General features: G+C 36.7%; 1 long non-coding RNA gene across 1 annotated transcript in view; it reads right to left on the bottom strand.

Moving 5' to 3' along the window:
* The window catches only part of LOC135464665 (uncharacterized), a 52,057-nt gene extending 37,895 nt beyond the window's left edge, over positions 1 to 14,162 (bottom strand). The window contains exon 1 of the long non-coding RNA XR_010443674.1: positions 13,556 to 14,162. This is a non-coding gene — a long non-coding RNA (uncharacterized LOC135464665). The remainder of the gene's footprint in view (positions 1 to 13,555) is intronic.
* Between the last annotated feature and the right edge of the window lie 3,139 nt (positions 14,163 to 17,301).

Here is a 17,301-nt window from a genome sequence, read left to right as displayed (position 1 = left end):
ATACTTTGCACAGTTTTAGGAAACTTTCATCAAGTGACATAAGCAAATCATTTATAGGGTCATTTTCCTGATAATTTTATGCATAGATTTCACTTTAAAAAATGTTTGAAAAGACTGAAGATTTACAGTACATACGGGTCTTTTCAAGGTTTCATCTAGAATAGCTTGGGTAGCCTTTTGAAACGCAAAGCTGTCAGTTTCACCACGTGTCGCATGCAAGCAATGCAAAAGTATGAAAGCTTTATTATTTCGGATCTTACGCTCAAACCTTTCTGAAATGTATAAAAATGCTTTAGATCAGGCCATATGCACAAATTTGGAAATAGCTGTATTCCATGAAATGTAGTATTGTAGCAAATTTTAATAATGTTAGAATTTAAATGTAATATAAGGTTTTCATTTATTTACTTATTTATTTGATTGGTGTTTTACGCTGTACTCAAGAATATTTCACTTATGCGACAGCAGTCACCATTATGGTGGGAGAAAACCGGGCAGAGTCCAGGGGAAACCCACAACCATTCGCATGTTGCTGGCAGATCTTTCCACTTATGGCCTGAGAGGAGGCCCCCTGTAAGGTTTTTGCAAAGAAAACAAATGATAATATTGCAAATAGCTTTGGCCCAAGTACTCAAAACAGTTAAGATAGAAAAAAAAAAGCCATCCACTTTGAAGATGGTGTCAGTATAATTATATGTCTTTATCATATGCATAGGGTTAACATTGTTGTTTGAAAGAAAGGATTATCATGTATGCATGAAGACACCATTTAAAAAAAGTTAAGAGATATTTTTTTATTTTATTTATTTATTTTTTTTAATTAATACATACATGCATGTGAAATACTTAAGTTGTCTAATTTTCTTTTAACAACATTTTGCGGACAGCGAATGGCGACTAATTAACTTTATAATCGTCTGAATCCTGTTAATAAGTGATGCGGTAATCAAAGGCAAGAAAAGTTTCAAAAGGTTTGAAGGTTAATTTGTGTGCGTGTTTTAACTTTGTTGTTAATTAGCCATAACATTCCTGAACGAAAAAAGTATAATTCTAATTTGCATGAGTTACGCATATTTGATTTAAAAAATTATAATTTCAAACCAGATAAACTTTTTATACTGTACATTTCTCTGCAGTAATTTGTTTTTATTTGTTTGATCCTGGGGTAATTATTGCCCAGCTGTCAGACAGCTTCAGCATCACCTTTATACATGGCATTGAAAAACTATCATGGTCTACATGGCTTTTATTATTACTTATTATTTATTATTTAATATTGAATTTAATTATTATTTAAATCACAGACATATTGTAATTCTTCAACCTTTTCGCATGTTTGCAAGGTGTTTACTTAAGCATATTTTGAAGGCATCATTCAGCATAGACTATTAAAATTACAATTTTTGTGAAGCTCCAGTGATGTTCCTTAGCGCTCTAACGTTGTGACTTTGTGACACTTTACAGCGTAATAATCGGTATATACATAAACATACATACATACATACATATCTGCACATCATATGGGGAAAATTCCTCAAAAAGTTGCCAAAGGTCAGTGGCTTACTTCTAGCACTCCGTTTTCCAGCACCCATAAAACTGAAAACTTCTGTTAAATACGTGCATGTATATTATCTGCAAAGGACGTATTAAACTCGAGTGAGTGCAACTCTTTAACTTCAACCTTGGTAAATTTTATGCCATAAACACAGCAAAAGAGATCAAAAACGATGCATTCTTGATTGGACTTCCTTGATATGTGAGTGCGCGTATTTCTTGTTTTTATATTTCCAGATATTCAATATTTGCCGTTCAGTTTTAATAATAGTGTTAGCCAATGTAAATAATCATGTATATAATTGCATATGTTACCTCACAAAAATTAACCTGAACCTTGCACAAGGGTACTCCTATTTTTTTATATAATTTTTTACAATGTTTCGCCTGGCGTATAATCCATGGCGTGACATTCATGTGCACAGATTGTTACAGTTGCTCTGTTTGGTACGTGACACGTTTGTTCTTAGTGGTCTAAGTTTCAGGACATGCCAACAGCGACAGAAGGCAGATGTTGTTAGTGAAATGCATCAGATGGTAGAATCACGTAATGTTGCAAACTACATTGCAGCGTTGTTTAACATGGATGAAGCAGGTTCGCTAGTTGTCAGAAAAACAAGGCTGCAGACATGCATGTGTATAATAAAGTTGAGTGAGTGCAATGTTTGTATTGTCAAACATGTCAGCGTGAAGAAAATGTCAAGCTGTACGTGTGAATGTTGTTGGCTCTTAAATCTTCCTATGGTGCAAGGGATTTTTTCCCTACTAATTGATGAAAAAGGATATTACTTCTGGCATGTGGATAAGAGCAACAGTATATTAGGCTTAGGTTGTTATGTTTTACAGTTCTTTTTTACACTAAAAAAAATCCCCAAAAATGAAACAAAATAAAACAAACCTCAAAATCTACCTTTTTATTTTGTTTGACCTTGATTTCTCTAATCGTTTGCTGATTAACCTTTCTATGGTGCAAAGAATTACAGTACTCTTGTCATGTGGATGGGAGTGACGGAAAGTTATGGTCATCAACTGTATATTGTGTTTTACAGTTTTTTATGCTAAAAAATTAAAAAATGAAATAAAATAAAACAAAACTCAAAATCCACCTTTTTTTATTTTGTCTGACCTTAATTTCTCTTTTTTTTCAAGGCTTCTCGATCATGTCTTTGACAGGACAAATTGCCTAGGTAGTCCACATTTCCCACAAATCATACAATTCACTTTTTTGTTTTTAATTTTAGAACTTGCTGGGAAAATGCAAAATAATTATTGCGCACGTAAAACTGCAACTTTAATTAATGAGGTCTTAACAGAGAAGGGTTTCAAAGCAGTTTTGTCGACTACAGAGGACGATTAAAACTGAACACAATAAAAAAACTAAACGCGTTTACTTGATTGCATTAATCAGTCTTTAAGTTAATGACTTGGGCTGAAATACTAGTTGTTGATTAATGTTGATTAAAATTACACATCAAAGGTGCAGAAACAAGGGACATCTCTTTGAGTATCGCTCAGGGTAGGTGCGAAAGCAGTCTTACATACTGATAATCCATCCCCCATTCTTTTAATATCTCATCCATATTAGTGACACCTCAGGAGACAAAACAAGGATTAAAGCCACCTTTCATTAATAGCTGTTTGACATGCTCGAATAATTCCGGCCATAATATAACTAGCAAAATTAAACAGTTGTAAGAATTTTTATTCTGTATTGCCTTGATTAAATGCACGGACATTAATTCCCGCGAACCCATTTTTGAAGAATAATTCCACTTGGAGAATGGAGTGATATTTATTTTGAAGCGGACAGAAGGAAAGAATGGTAAAATATTAAACCTGATATGCACACGAAATGTAGACCTAGTGTAGCTGAAAATGCTTGAACAAAGATCAAATTCCTCGTCTGAAATCTGACCAGAGAGGTCGGTGTCATAAATCAGAACTTAAATCGTCGTCCAGTGTGGGTTCAAATTGATACGGCCGTATGTTTGCTTCTGTGCAGTTAGAATCCATCTTGAAAATGACGTTTTGATACGAATTCCCAGGTTATATAGATCAGCTAAACTTGGGTTGGCCGTCTATGATGTCACCAGCTGAGCTTTACCTGGAGATCGGCTGTCTTAGTATATCTGGTGTTTTTGGTGGATATTTACGTTTCTCAGAGGCCCTCCTGGTAACATACTGTTAAACAGGCTATTATCTTTATACAAGTAGCGAGTAGCGAAATCTGGATACTAATCCTCCAGTGCAACAGTTTGATATTGTTCATGCCTGCCAATTTAAACTATCCATTACTTGATCGAAGGACAAATCAATACTAAAAAAGATAAAATGCATTTAGATGGCTATATAAACCACAGCTACCTATATATTCCCATACATTGTAAATGAAAAGCAAAGAAAAATCCTACGGGGCTGGGGAACATAATTACTGTATGTATAATTTCCTCTGAAAAAGTGCTTTTGTGGTTGATAAGGTTGAACTTCGACCACAGATATAGTGCATGTTTATTTATTTTATTTATTTATTTGTTTGGTGTTTTTCACCTCTACAACTGTGGCTAGCATTATGGTGGGTGGAAACCGGGCAGAGCCCGGGGGAAACCCACGACCATCTGCAAGTTGGTGGCAGACCTTCCCACAAGAAGAAGCCAGCAGGGGCTGGACTTGAACTCACAGCGATTTAGTGCATGTTTTGGCATATTTGATGAATGCTCTTTGAACTGAAGAGGTTATTTTCGAATTTTTGTGAAGTTCAAATGTACCTCTACCTGAACGATAAACTTTAGTCTTGAAAATCTTATGAATTGTGTTTTAAAACTGGATCTAAAGTTATACTTTACTGGTCAGATTTATTGAGCAATTTCTGTGCAATTTCTCCATCTTAGGAAAAACATCGTTTTACTCACCCAAAGGAGGTTGGGGGCAAGGGGTGATGATTAGGGCTTTTACGGTAGAAACTGAGAAGTAGCTGTTGGCTAAACAGGCCTGGCTCAAGAGATCTTGTTCAACATGCTCAGGTAAACATGATCTCGTTAAGGCATGTGTATATTTGTCTTACCTGTGTATGTATGTGTTAACCTAAGTCATCACACCTCAGTTTACCCGTGTCACCTATTCAGGTAGAGGTGCTAAACAGGTGATTTTAAATACAGGTGTAGTATATCAGATGTTCATAGGTATAGCTTAAACACTGTACAGGTAGTTGTAGTGATACACGAGACGTCAGGAAACATTCAGGTTCTTAGAGACTGAAGGGTGGGAAGAATTTTTCAAAAACGCGGCCACCAGCCATCACCAACCACCAACACTGATGGTAATAAGGCCAGCTGTTCAAATCTAGCTCAAGGTTGTTGGTTTTACTAACTGACAATTGTTTTTACAAGTTTAGGTTCGGTAACCTTCAGCAAAGGGCAGTGGTGTCCTCCCCTGTATTTTATTTATTTATTTATTTATTTATTTTTCAAGTAAAATGTGATCAGATTTGTGTATGGGGCTAAACAAAGGTAAAAATAATAAATAAATGCTGCAGTTATGGGATATTCTAAGTAATTTACATATGTTGCCATGGTTGTTATAGTATAATGAATTTGTCAACAGTTTATATGTGAAAGGCTCAAGACCCTGGCCTTGATTTTGCCATAACGAAATGTAATCAAAATGACTGCCAGCAAGCAATCACAGAGCTGGGGCCACTGTCACAAAACTTTGTAAGTCACAATTCTCGTGACCTTATTTGGAAAAGACCTCTGGGTTATGTTGCCATAAAGCGACGTCATTTCACGTACATGCACCCTAATGATTCCTTCATCGTCATATGACTGAAAAATTGTTGAGTACGACGTTAAACCCCAAGCACTCACTCACTCACTCATTTCAGTTGAGAAAAGTAATGAAATAGTGATTTACAAAGTTTTTGAAAGTAACCCCAGGCCCTAACTGTAAGCAACCTTCACTGAAATGTTTACCTACACTTAAACTGAACATTTAACATACAAACCCTGAACTTGACGATGGCATTTCAACAAGAATTTAACATGAAAATCTCAGAAGATTGAAGGTGTTCACCGAAATTTTAACAAAGACGTGACGGTTTATTCGGTTCTTGAAAGAAATCCTGAATAAAATTTTTGATCAAACAATGAACTATTTCTGGATTTTGTTCGCGCTGTAAAAAGAAAAATTATCATCAATATACTATTAAATAAATGAAAAACAAATCTTCATTGTAACGTTTAGCTATAACCAAACTTTTAACCAAGCGAGGCCTTTTTGTTAGGTACTCAAAAGAAATCCTCAGTGAAACATTTACCGGTAACCAAACATTTAGCCATGCCTGGCCTTTTATTAGGCGGAGAGCTTGAAGTTGAGCCTATCGTAAGACCTGTGGCTTACGAGGGCTTGACTAAAATCATGCAGGATTTGATAACACTCCGCTTCTCTTTCAAGTGAAGATTTTCCTGATTAGACGGGATTGTCCACGGATCATATGGGGAGTTTATTGTGACACAGAGCAACTAGCGCTGTCATGTCGTGGCTCTGGCTCAATTGCCATTGGCATAAAAAGTTAAACCCGCTGTATTCGACATTTTTTTGTTTAAAGATCTGCCGGAAATTTAAGATCATTAATGATGAGAGATTTTGAGTCCATGGATCCATAAAACTTATTCTGAATTTTTTTTGGTTTTTTTGTTTCTAGGAAAGGGCATATAGATGTGGTATAAATAAAACTAAACTTTGTTTAAAGAGAGACAGGCACCATAGGTAAAGTGTAACACTGAAATAAAACTATGTAACTGGCTACTGATACAACGCATTTTTATCCATTTTGGTGCCATGGAAGTAGTTAAATATGGTTTAATAGATATAGTGTAAACAGATTTGAAAAATTTGATTTTTGAAAAAGATAATGCCTTGGTACCTTATAGTATTTCACAGTGACAAGTTATCAGCATGAATCATACAGAGATGAAAGTCTTAATATCCTGTGAAATTGCAAAAATTTTCTAAATTTCTAATATAATTTGGATATTTCTGAATTTTTAACACAGGTGTCATTTCTGTGGATAAAAATTTGCAAGGTATATATACATGTACTTTCAAAATATGCAAATATTTGAAGCCTCTGTGGCTGAGGTGTTAGCATGCCAGCACAGCGCAATGACCCAGGAGCCTCTCACTAATGCGGTCGCTCTGAGTTCAAGTCCAGTTCATGCTGCCCTTCTATTTGGCTGTACATGGGCAGGTCTTCCAGCAACCTGCAAATGGTCATAGGTTTCACCTGGGCCCTGCCCATTTTCCTCCTACCATAATACTGGCTACCATCATATAAGTGAAATATTTTTGAGTACAGCGTAAAACACCAATCAAAGAAATAAATCGTTCAATATTTACAGCGAATGTTTCAGGTTAGTTCCATGTTTTATATTATGACACCTACATTCCTGTGGTTTTGACATAAGGTTGCTAATTGACAGTCAGTGATTGCACTAATGCGAACAAAACCACTAAACAAACACTCATGATATTTGCGCAGAAATAAGCTTTATACTGCATTTCGACACTGGACTTATAATTAGTATGCAAATGTTGATTTTGTTTAACATGAACAGCCTGGATTGTCAGTTTTAATCAATGAAATGCTTCTGGAATTAATGTATTGATTAAAATATTAATTGCATTGTATTTTCTAATTCAGATTTAATATTGTCAAAAGCCAGGTCAAGCCACCTTCTACAGTTCACGAGTTCAAATTTATTTTGGTATGCAGATCGGCATATTTTCGTCTCAACAAATATGTTGAAATGAATAACTTTTACAGATTGGTAACTGAAAATATTTTTTTTATTGCTGCTAGCTTTTGAAACAGCTCACATTAACATTTCAATGCTTTCATTTCTTTCTTTTTTAAGTCATGTTTTTTGGGGGGGGGGGGGGTTTGGTTAAAACCCATTTACAAACTACAGTCTTTAACTGACTTCAACATTTTTGGATCAATAAAATATTTAATTATTTTTTATTGATTTTAAGTTTAATTGCCTGCCATACTCAGTAATTGTTTTACTTTTTTTTCAGTTTACAATTTGCAACATGCTTTATTGAACTGAAAGGTCACTTAATTGAAGTTGGTACAGGTGCACTCATTTCATGCATCCTTTACCCTAAAAGTATCTTTTCACCAAAAAGTGTTGCATGTTGGAAGATCTTTGAATGTTTTAACTGCTTGTGGATGTTGACTTAGCAAACCTTCTTGTATGCATTGCTCACCTTTAATAATTTGCCGTCGTCACAAGTGGAAAGCTAATAAGTAACTTGCTTGTGGTCACTCGTGGTTTACTGTGGGACTAGCTCTACCCATAAAACTGGGTTGCCATTGTATACACCTGGGAATTCTTGAGTGTGGCATTAGAGAAACAATCCATCAATCAACATGTTACCATAGTGAACGGTTTCACAGATTTTTCTTTCACAGAAGTTCTTGACTTTTGTGAAGAAGTAAAGTTTTGATCTTATTCACTGTAGTGCTGAAATACTTTTCTTGATGAGAACTGTTTGATTATAAAGCTACAGGTGTGAAGCTATTCAAACAGTGAATCTATATACCTGTGTAAAATACCAAAATAAGGTGCAGTTGACCTACATAATAACAATATTTAAAAAAAAAAAACCCCACCCAAAACATTATGTTCAATTTAAGGAAAGACAACTTTTTAAAAAAATATTATATTTTAAGAATACAATTATTCTCCTCTTGCATACTTTTTTTTTTTATTTGACGGCCCATAAATACAGTAATTAATTTTTCCCCTGGCCCTTCAATTGATTTTTATTGAATGGTTTAGTGGAATAGAAAGGGTTTACACAGGTTTATATACTTGCACATATAAGGCCACATACATGTAAGCTAGTTGTTGGGCCACTACAAGATTATGTTATTGCTGGACAGGCAATTTTCTGGATTCCTTCCCCCCCCCCAAATGCCCCTAGAACCTTGGTGGCAATTGGGAAAAGGACGTAAAATTTTATTGCATTTTCAGAAGCAAATAATGATCATAAAGTATTATTTTTGATGCCTACTTACAGTAGGGTATCAGTGTATCTTCAAACTATAACCTTAAAACACCTGTCTAAGATGAACAAAGCTGTCAGGATCAGACGAAATGTGCCGTATAGTCAAATGTGAAACTTCGGGTGCTTGACCGCAGTATAAGCGATCAGTCTTCGATGATCGTGCGGTCTTGCATGAAGTTTGTTTGAGTTTAAATTCCATGGAAGAAAAAAGTGCTTTAGAGGTCGAAAAGGTTGAAAATTTGCAGCAGATGCTATATTCTCTTTTTGATTTGATGCCCTTCTCCTAATAATGATAAGGAAGATAGGGCTACATTTTGGAATGTCTTTATCTTCAGTACAAAAGACTACAGCATAGAGAGTAAAACTAAAGCAGCCGAGACAGTGTGATAGATGGCAAATGGTCACACATAAATGGTGAAATATGGCTACAGCATAGAGAGTAAAACTAAATAGCTGTGACAGTGTGATAGCTGGCACATGGTCACACATAAATGGTGAAATATGGCTACAGCATAGAGAGTAAAACTAAATAGCTGTGACAGTGTGATAGCTGGCACATGGTCACACATAAATGGTGAAATATGGCTACAGCATAGAGAGTAAAACTAAAGCAGCAGTGACAGTGTGATAGCTGGCACATGGTCACACATAAAAGGTGAAATATGGCTACAGCATAGAGTAAAACTAAAGAGCTGTGACAGTGTGATAGCTGGCACATGGTCACACATAAATGGTGAAATATGGCTACAGCATAGAGAGTAAAACTAAAGCAGCAGTGACAGCGTGATAGCTGGCACATGGTCACACATAAAAGGTGAAATATGGCTACAGCATAGAGAGTAAAACCAGAGCATTGACATCAGAGTGTTATACTTGGCAAATGGTCACATGTAACCGATGAAATGCATGTTCATTGTACTCCACCAGTATATAGATTAGAGTTCACTCAGCTCATTAAAATCTGCATCACTTGTAGGAAAGCTGGCAACCTGACTTGCCAGAAGCAGGTGTTTTACTCAGGTTTTACTCTTGTCTCGTATAAACAGGACTGCAGTCCTCTAAGTGAAATGTCCCTGATATGGCATTTAAGCCCAATCGAATAAATAAATAAATTTATGTGTACAGGTAGGGTTGCTCTGTTGCGTAATGATCGCCTTCAGGTATATGATCAGGAGTACTGTACGTGCCATAAAAAATCCACCCCCCAAAAAACACACATTTTTAGAGGCCAACAAAAGTTAACAAAATGATAAGTTTTATTTTGAAGTTTACATTTCTTCAAACTTGGCGCATGATCCAGCCTTTCAAACAAACCTAAAAACACCTTTTTAAGATCAGTTTGACTTTCAAACTCCGGCAAAATGTGCGACTTTTAGCCATGGACAGAATTTTAGAACGAATACCTTATCTAGCAGCCGTGCCAGAGGAAAAGAGATAGCCCCTGGACAAAGGGTAATGTAATAGACTGTCTAGATCAGATGTGACGATTGCACACGTATAATATTGCAAATTGAAAAACATCATCATAAAAACCCTAAGAGAATTTCCTCCACTTTCTGATTCATGAAATGTAGGCCATTGACTGGTACTGGCCGCGTGGCTGCGTAGTTTAGTGTGTTTGAATTTCAATATACAAGTAGCCAGGTCACTTGAGAGGATGTGGAGGCATCGTGGGCCCAAAGTTGTTAGCACGCTAGTGTGGCGCAGTGATCCAGGAGACTGTCACTAACGCGGTCGATGTGAGTTCGAGTCCAGTTTATGCTGACTTACTCTTAGATTGTACGTGGGAAGGTCTGCCAGCAACCTGTGGATGGTTGTGGGTTTCCACTGGGTTCTACCCGGTTTCATCCCACCATAGTGCTGGCTGCCGTCATATAAGTGAAATATTCTTGAGCACAGCGTAAAACACCAAAAAAAAAAAAAAAAAGAAATACAAATCAGAGAGAGTGCGAGTTCAATACTATTCATGGACAGGGAATTTTTCAAAATATTCCCAGCATACATGTATATTGTTATTGGAGCCTTAAAAGTTGACTGGGTTGTCTTGTGTAGACTTGTGCTCTCTTCTGTTGTCTTGTGTAGTCTTGCATGAAGTTTATCAAAGATTCAATCACTTCAGCATGAAAACCGATCATTTATTCCATTATAATATGTGTACTCTAATGACCCCAGATTAATACAACATTTTTTTGTAACTAATTTCATTTCAGTGGTGATACATTTAATCTAAGCAATGGTCAAATTTCATATTAAAAAAATATATATGTACAACTGCTCTGGCGTAATTCTTTGCCTGTGGAGGCAAGTTTGGAGTGATTGCCTTCAGTCAGTAGCATGGGACTTTTCTAATTCATGATGTGTTTGCAGTTGCATCTGCATGTATATGCATTGACTGTTGTCGGTGAGGTGGCATTAAAACCAGTAATCCTTTAGTGCTTTTATTATCATCGTACTGACAATATTTAATGTATTTAATGTTTTTAGGATGGCTCAGCTATTACAATTATTACATTTAATGACAAATGTAATAAACCTGCGCCTACTGGTGAATCAAATTTTCAAACATGTAGGTATATCTTTCAGAGACAATGTTACATACATTTCTTAGAACCGTGTATGTGCAAACATGTGTTGCATCCCCTTATTCTTTTGCAATGTACGGCATATCGCATACAGTTGCGATAATTCTTTGACCTTTTCACATGTTAGCAAAGTGTTTATTCAAACATATTCCAAAGGCATTATTCTTTGTAGACTGATAAAAGAAATTATACTTTTTGTGAAGCCCGGACAGTGGCCAATCCAGCCAATGTAGCTTTGTCTCCAAAATCAACTTAAAATTGTGCGTACCTTGCGCTGAAAGTTGCAAGAATGTTTATGAATTACGATAAACGCAAGGTTTACACTTTTAATACAGGTAATGTTAAAATTGGGATACCTTACACGGCTAACTATGATTGATCTGAAATCTCTGCTACTCACTGAAGGTTTGGTTGAAGAGAGACAATATTCACAGCCTCTAGGCCTTTATTGTTAAACTCCTTATTTTAAACGATAAAATGATAAAATTTCTCACATTAATTTCCAGTTGTTTGGAAGTGTATTAGCTAATACTGGTCTTAAGTCATATTTTATGTTTAACATTTTAGTCCAACTCTGCAGCCAATATTGTTATCCAAAGTCAGAGCATAAAAGCAGCAGATTTAGTTCATATTTAATATACTGTTACACAATTATTCTTGCTTTAAGTACAAAAATGAAGACTTGGCTTAAATCTAAATCTGGTCTTAAGTCTTAAACCAGTCTTGAACAACTGGGCCCAGTATCTAAGAACAAATACATGCTGATGTCAATATATTTTTTTCCATTAAAAGTATAAAAGTATTTTTCAGGTTGTTATTATAAGGTAATTATAATTTTAACTTTAAGTTTTCGTACCTGAAGGCCATATATATTATTTATTATATTATACGTTTGTCATTGATTTAGCCCGAGACCTCGGTCTAAGGGTGGCCTATATATACTGATATGCGGGGGACCACTAGCCACCCTGTGATCTACGCCTAACCTCATATTACAAGATCACAGCTGAGATCTGTGGCTACATTGATTTATATATGTGTAGAATATTTTTTTCTAGATCTGATTGTATGTATATTGGCAGCATTGACATTTTTTAGAGGATATAGACAATTTTCATAACTGATCAATTTTAATTGATTTTAAATGGTTTTATTTATTCACCACAAAAGTGGTTGAGTATACCAATGGTGGGAATAAAGCTCTCAGTGAGCTTGTTCTGTCCCGTGACATTGGAACAGATATACTTATATAGCAAATGTAACACACATGATATATAATATGCTAGACATACGCGGTATTAAATTTTTCTTAAAATAAAATAATGTGTTATGCTAATGTAATAGCGCTTGTGTAACATACCAACCTTGTAGAAACTTAATTTCCAATAAATTTATATTGTTTGTAGTAGGCAATTTATTTCATTCCCTTGGGTATGTTATACATGGGAATAATAAGTCGCATTGAATAAAAAGGTTTATATATTTGTATGATGTCACCATAATTATGTATATTTTTAAAGCTGTAGTTTTTTGTAGCGATAATAATTTTCTTAAGGCCGAGTAACAAAAAAACCAAATCCTGTCTTAATATTAGGAGATATCTCATCAGAATCCTGAGTCTCCATGAATTTTTTTTTCTTTTTTCAATATATGATTTTATTATTAATAAAACATATTAAAAAAGATTTGCCGAATTTTTAACCTTGGCAGTGTTAGTCGACTTGAGCTCATGACAGTTTTAATGATAAATGAACATTTACCTGTGCATGGATGCGTAGACCCTATACCCTATACCCTATACCCTATCTTATTCCTCAGTCAGTTAGAACATATAAATGAGTGTTTGATTATGTGATCAATATATACATGCATGAGCTAATTTCAAACTGCAGTTGATATAATTGTTGCGGCTATGACAGTTTTTTTTAAACAGGCAATGCAAGCATTTCATATCCCATATCAAATGTCCCATCTTAATAACATTTCTCACCTGAGTGTATATTTTTCATTCTACTTGTGGTAACGCCAATTTTAATACCGGCCCAGCTACACCTGTGAACAACATTTTCATACCTGACATCTATCAAACGTCCCATCTTATTTCTCCACCCCCTAGCTGTAGAGCGGTGTCAGTGGGAGATTTTAGTGACCTGAATACTGAGTACGAGGGTTTTGTTAAGCTTTGCGCTGCTTATATCCAGTATTGTTCTAACCCATGAGGACAATGTACTGTAGTGCAAAGGTATGTGATATCTCTATATCCTGGTCAGGCCGCATTGACCCATCCTGCAAGCTCCATAACTGCATTGATGTTGCATTTATGTATGTGAAACTATATCAATACTTACTCAATGGATCCCAGTTGCTCCAATTATCGAAAGCTTCACTGCAAAAAATTATTCACATCAACGCCGGCGGCCAAAAGAAACACAGATAGTAAACATCCAGAATGACTTGGGTATGGTTAGTCCTAGGAACAAGGTATGTGTAGCTCTCCTATGCTCTGAGGAAAAGAGGCTGCACTGGGGCTGTCTTCTTTATCAGGGTGCATGTATAGCGTAATCTGTATATCAAAGCGGCTGGCTGTGTAGGTATCGAACACTGCTCTCTGACAAATATGATAAGATACAATACACCACGATGAGTCCAATCAATTGTCGGAGCACTGCTCTGATCTATGCTGATCGAGCGATGACATATGCCAGGGACAGTGCGTCAGGCGTGTGTGCCCAACCAAGCGTTCAAAGCAAGCTGACAGCTCTTGAAGGGGGTGGGGTGTTGGTGAAGGGGTGATGCTTAAACCCAGTCCTCCTGGCAACTCCCCTGACTGCTGCTCCTGCCTAAAGGACTGTCTGTCACACTGTGAGATCACACCTAGAACCCGGCTTAACTCTTGGTCAAAGTTTTCATCTTTGTCATCTCAGTGTTGTGACTTTTCTTCTCTCCTCCCGTCCCCATCAATTGACCATGTCTTTCTCAGCCAGGGAAAACTCTCTCCTTTGCGGTCTCTGTCTGTTAAACACTCTATACCCTCAGACTCTCTCTCACACTCCAGCTTTCTACACTCACATGTGGGCTGCAGAGTATGGATTTTGTTTTCCCTCTCAAACAACCTGCTTCCCCTCAGACTTCCAATGGACCGGCCTGTGTCAACAGCTGGGCTGTACCACTGCTGATTATTGGGGGCATTTTTTTTCTGCCTAGAGTAAGGTCACAGTTTGACTGGCCTAGATAGAGTTAGCTAGTTAAAAGTGACAGGGGTTTTGGGAGGGGTGGGGTGGTGGAAAATGGGTAAGAGGGTTGAGGACTTAACCAAGACAGAACCAGTGTAAGGTGTCCTCTGTCTAAGAGATAAAATCTGCTTACTCTAAGGAACAGGGGAAGTCCCTTGTTAGAGTCATTTGCATGTAGTATTTGAAATTTTTCCAGAGGTTTTTTATTTCTTTATGACCGACAGTCAGGATTGTAAATGAGGAAATTAAATGAAAATTACTGTAGTTATCTGAGCTTGTCAATATTAAAGTAACTGCCTTTGCATGAGTTAAAAACATAAAAAAAAAAAAAAAAAAAATTGTAGCTGCATTTATATGTCTTAAGTTTATAGAACAAATCTTTAATCTGAAAATCTGCAAGTTGATCAGCATTTAACATTTATTGTATGTACATTTAGTTTAAGATATTTGAAATGTGTTAATAGTCATACATAAATTGAAATCAAAGTTGCCTCTAAAAGTAGGGGGTGGAGTTTGGATAAAAGAAACGTCGAAAGAAAGTAATTAGATATGGTTTTGGTGCCAGTAAAATGTTCACTGTCTTATTTCCTTCGACAGTGGAAACAACTTTAAAATGAACGATTAATTTTATTTATTTATTTATTTATTTATTTATTTATTTGATTGGTGTGTTACACCTTACTCAAAAATATTTCACTTATACGATGTCGCCCAGTATTATGGTGGGAGGAAACTGGGCGGAGCCCAGAGGAAACCCATGGCCATAACGATTTATTAAATGGAAATTAATAGGTAAAGTTTTATGTTCAAAGCTATTTAAACTCTGAGTCTACACATATTTTAAGTATGCATATGTAAGTGGCCAACCCTCGTTTGTAAGAAAGCCACCTGACTCACTTTGAACATGTATAAGCACATCCTTTCTGATTCAAAATTTATTCTGTTCGACTGAGGCTTCCTACCATTGACCTGTTTTTTTTTTGTTTTTTTTATACTGAGCGATCACGTAGTTGAGATACTCCTGGGTCATTGTGCTGCGCGTACTCACTAACTGACTATGCCAGGGGCCATTTTCATGAAGCATACTTAGTGTTAAGTTGCCCTTAGCTAAGTGCACTTTATGTCTCTACAACAAACGTTGCCATGGTTGTTAAGCGCTTACTTATCTAAGTGAGCTTATTGAATCCAGCCCTAGCTAAAATGAGTGAATAATCCGTATTGTTTATCCGTATTGTTTATCCATATAAAAAATAAACTCATTTTGCTTGATTTTGTAAGCTCTTGTTAATCTTAAAACAGAATTGTGAGTTTTTGTTTCAGTGCCAGGATGACGTCCTTCTGAAGAAAACATACAGTTTCAGCACCAAAAGTAATATTTTGTGGCGTTTCTTTGCCTCAAAAATCACACTTTTTGGAAGAAAAAAATATTAGGGCAAATGCAGACCTTTTTGAAGTTAAATAATAAAGGTATGTGAAGATTCCAGTTAAAGGTCAAAGAATTAAACTAATTGTTAAACTTTGTCATAATTTGCTCTTTCTCTTAGGCCACAATGGCGTGCTGGTATTATACAACCTTTTCAACACTGTTTTCAGTGGAATGTAGGCGCACAGTAATCATGAAAATGATGCTAAAAAATGATTTGTTTAAGTCATTATAGATGTAGACTTCATAAAACTGTACAGATTATTTATACTACACCCGAATACTGCTCTCAGAATATTTCAAAGTATTGCCTGTAGAGCTGGTTGAAAAGGTTGAAATATTAGGGTATGTACAATGTACTGCTGCTTAAATTCTCATTTCTTCTTTTCACCTATAACCCTACCCGGCTGACAGCAATCCCTCCCCTCTTCTACCCCCCCCCCCACCCCTCCCCTTGTTATGCTGCCTCCCCTAAAATCCTGAGCCCTGTTAACACAGCGATTCTCCAGCCTGACACCAGGGGGCTCCTGACAGAGCTCAGCTGTTTGTATACACAAGCTCCTCTAGTCCAAGGAAAGGGCTGATGACTACAAGCTGTATAATCAAATATTACCCCAACGCCTCCCAAACCTCTCGCCTATGCCTCGCTTACTCTGCGCTTAGACGACGCCTTCCCCGCCCAGCCATTTATATTAAGTCGTTCGGTCTCCGTGGAGGTCGCTTTAAAGGTCACAGACCCAAAACATGTGGTCTCCCTGATATAGGGGTAGACACATGCACATGTAACGTGGATGTGTGGATTGGATTCTAATTCCTAAACAGAAAGGCATTGCCATGTTGCTTTCATCTTGTAAACATAAGCCCTACCCTGAAACTTCTTATGATTCAGTTGAAAACCATTTTTAATGTCTCCTGGTTTAAACATCATAATGTTCTTACCACGAGAACACAATCTGGCCATGAGAACACTTTCTGATCATGAGAACATGTTCTGGTCATGAGAACATGTTCTGATCATGAGGACACATTCCCACCATGAGGACACGTTGTCACCATGAGGACACTATGAGGACACGTTCTCACCATGAGGAACGCATTTCTCACCATGAGGAACGCGTTTCTCACCATGAGGACACGTTCTCACCATGAGGACACTATGAGGACACGTTCTCACCATGAGGAACGCATTTCTCACCATGAGGAACGCGTTTCTCACCATGAGGACACGTTCTCACCATGAGGACACTATGAGGACAAGTTCTCACCATGAGGAACGCGTTCCTTACCACGAGAGCATGTTTTCACCATGATAAAGAGACTGTAGTATTGCAGAATAGTCATTCACTTGTTGGTTCATTCTTCACAAACTTTTCATGCTGTTACTGTACACATTCTATTCTTTTATCCTCTGTTTGGTTGATTTCTCATAATCAGTATG

This window comes from Liolophura sinensis, chromosome 4 (assembly GCF_032854445.1).
Source record: "Liolophura sinensis isolate JHLJ2023 chromosome 4, CUHK_Ljap_v2, whole genome shotgun sequence".
NCBI lineage: Eukaryota > Metazoa > Mollusca > Polyplacophora > Chitonida > Chitonidae > Liolophura > Liolophura sinensis.
The sequence above is the reverse complement of the archived record's forward strand: the minus strand, read 5'-3'. Positions and strand labels throughout refer to the sequence as shown.